We start from the raw sequence: 2,760 nt of genomic DNA on the forward strand, positions 1-2,760 counted from the left end.
TATGGGTCGGAACCGACTTGACGGCACTTACCAACAACAACAAAGTTCCCATGTAACCTTTTGAATTGCTGTTGTTATTTTGATCCCATATAGACAGTTCTTAAAATGCTCAATACAGACATTTTTTCACTAACTGTTTCATTCAGGGGTTGGGAACCTTTTTTCTGCCAAAATTTCTAACATCATTCATGGACCATACAAGATTATCACCTTAAAAATTAGCCTGCTAGACAGAGCCAGAAAAAACCTTGTAGCTCTTTTCCCTTTTGCAGCCATTGCTGAAGTGACAGTGCTTAAAATGAAGTCCAATTCCTTTTTGACTTCTGACCAGAGCAAAAACCATAAAAGGCACTTCGCACATTTGCAGAAACATATGTCTTTCCCTCTTTCCAAGGAACTGAGACAGAAATACAGTGTCGGTCTATGCCCATCCAAAAGGATAAAGAAGTTCAGGGTGTACAAGGGCACTAATAAAGTCATCAAATCGGCAAAGTGGTTCAGGTACACCAGAAGAAATATGTCGTCTATGCTGAATGGACGCAGAAAGATAAAGCTAATGGCACCACTGTCCATGTGGGCATTCACGACTCTGAACCAGCAAGCTGGTGATCACTAGGCTAAAAATAGACACATACCCCAAAAAGATTAAGCAATAAAGCCAGATCTCAACAAGTAGGAAAGAAAACAGGCAAATATAAGGAAAAAAAACGATTGAGAAGATGCAGGAGTAAAATAATCTAGTATACAACTCCCATTAAAAACTGCAAAAATGAAAAAAAGAAAAAAAATTAGGCTGCTATATGTGGTCAAACATTTAATTAACTCACCCCTAATGTGATGGCCGGAGTTCTGGAGTGGTGCTGTGGGTTAATGTGCTAGACTGCAAAGCTGTTTGAACTGCAAAGTCGGTGGTTCAAGCTCACCAGTCACTCCTCGGAAACCCTATACAGGGTTGCTATGGGTTGGAACTGACTCGACGGCACTTAACAACAATGTGATGGTTGTAGACCTGGAATGGCACTGTGGGCTAATGCGTCAGACTGTAAAGTCCTTTGAACTGCAAGGTCGGTTGTTCAAGCTCACCTTGGAAGCCCTATATAGGGTCGCTTTGGGTTGGAATTGACTCAACAGCACTTAACAACAACAACAACATGATGGCTGGAACTGTGGTTGCCTTGCCCGGGGCCAGACCAAATGATTTTAAGGGTTTTAAACAGTCCTGGTGTGGCACTGTGGGCTAATAAGTCAGTCTGCAAAGTCGTTTGAACTGCAAGGTCAGTGATTCAAACTCACCAGCTGCTCCTTGGGAACCCTATACAGGGTTGCTATGGGTCGGTATCGACTCAACGGCACTTACCAACAAGTACAACATATGGTCCATGGAGTCCTGGTGTGGTGCTACAGGTCAAGAATCTGGACTGCAAGGTGGGTTTGAATCGCAAGGTCGGCGATGCAAGCTCAACTGCTGCTCAGAAACCCTTTACAGGGTCACTATGAGTTGGGACTGACTATATGGCACTTAACAACAACCACAACATAAGGTCCATAGGCTGGACATTCCCCATCCCTGGTTTAGTGGAACAATTGTTTGGTTTTAAGAAGTCTTAACAATGTTTTGTGTTTGAATAATATTTTCTTTTCAGTAAAAGTTTACACAGCAAATTAAGCTACCACTTAACAATTTTTACAAAGTGTCCTTGACATAGGTTACATTTTGAAGCATGTGTCCACAAACTCATGATTTCTGTTCTGGTTGTTCTGTTTCCTGTAATCCACCCACTTACCTTCTCATGTATACTTTAGAATAATTGTTTACTGTTTGGTCTCACATAGATGATTTTTAAAGGAGCATAGTTCTCACAGGCGATAGTCTTTATTTTAACAGCCCATCTGTCACTTAGCTAAAAGGTAACCTGAGGGGATGGTTTAAAGAGTATCTCAAAGTTTAAAGAGTGTCTCCGGAACGCCACTAGTTTCAACTGGTCCAGTAGGTGTGGACATTTTAAGAATTTTTTCTCCCATTCTATCAGGACATTATCTATTGTGACTCTGATCAGAATGGCTGGAAGGCACCCTCAGATTCTTCTGGTCTCAGGGTAGATGAGGCTGGTTTGTGCTGGCTATCAGTCCCATAGACTAATTTCTTCTGAGTCTTTGGTTTCTTTCTTTTTCTTATTCTGAATGAGTAGCTTTTAAAATCCCAGACACTACTAACCAAACTAAAACTCACCAAACTGAAATATAGTTCATAAACTTGTCAACTGATCGAGCTGCCCCATGAAAACTATGGTCCTAAGCCTTCAAACCCAGAAAACCAATTCTGAGAGGTGTTTCCTTATGTCTAAGAAGTATCCAGACTGTGCTCCTTATGTGCTGTATTGCATTTATATGCATACATCTGTATATGCACACATATACATGCTTATAGGCACGCATGCATACATATACATGTAACCACATATCTATATTTTGGTGGGTGTTGCTGTCATTGCAGAATTATGTCATAGCACTTAACGAAAAACATCCTTTTTTCTTGTGTACTTCTTAGTGACATCATTTACCTTGGTCAAGCTGTGTGCACTTTACTCACATTTGATGTTATCTTTCCATCACCAAAAATAAAAAGTGTCTACTATCTAGAAAGTGATACCCATTCTCCCCCACCCAATTATTCCTGGTAACCATCAGTGAAAGTTGGCTTACCCATTCTCCCCCACCCAATTATTCCTGGTAACCATCAGTGAAAGTTGGCTTCTGTAT

General features: G+C 40.9%; 1 pseudogene; it reads left to right on the forward strand.

Moving 5' to 3' along the window:
• The first annotated feature begins 298 nt into the window (after positions 1 to 298).
• LOC102826312 lies at positions 299 to 731 on the forward strand (annotated as a pseudogene).
• Positions 732 to 2,760: the final 2,029 nt, after the last annotated feature.

The sequence above is a fragment of the Chrysochloris asiatica genome, unplaced genomic scaffold (assembly GCF_000296735.1).
Source record: "Chrysochloris asiatica unplaced genomic scaffold, ChrAsi1.0 scaffold00022, whole genome shotgun sequence".
Taxonomy (NCBI): domain Eukaryota; kingdom Metazoa; phylum Chordata; class Mammalia; order Afrosoricida; family Chrysochloridae; genus Chrysochloris; species Chrysochloris asiatica.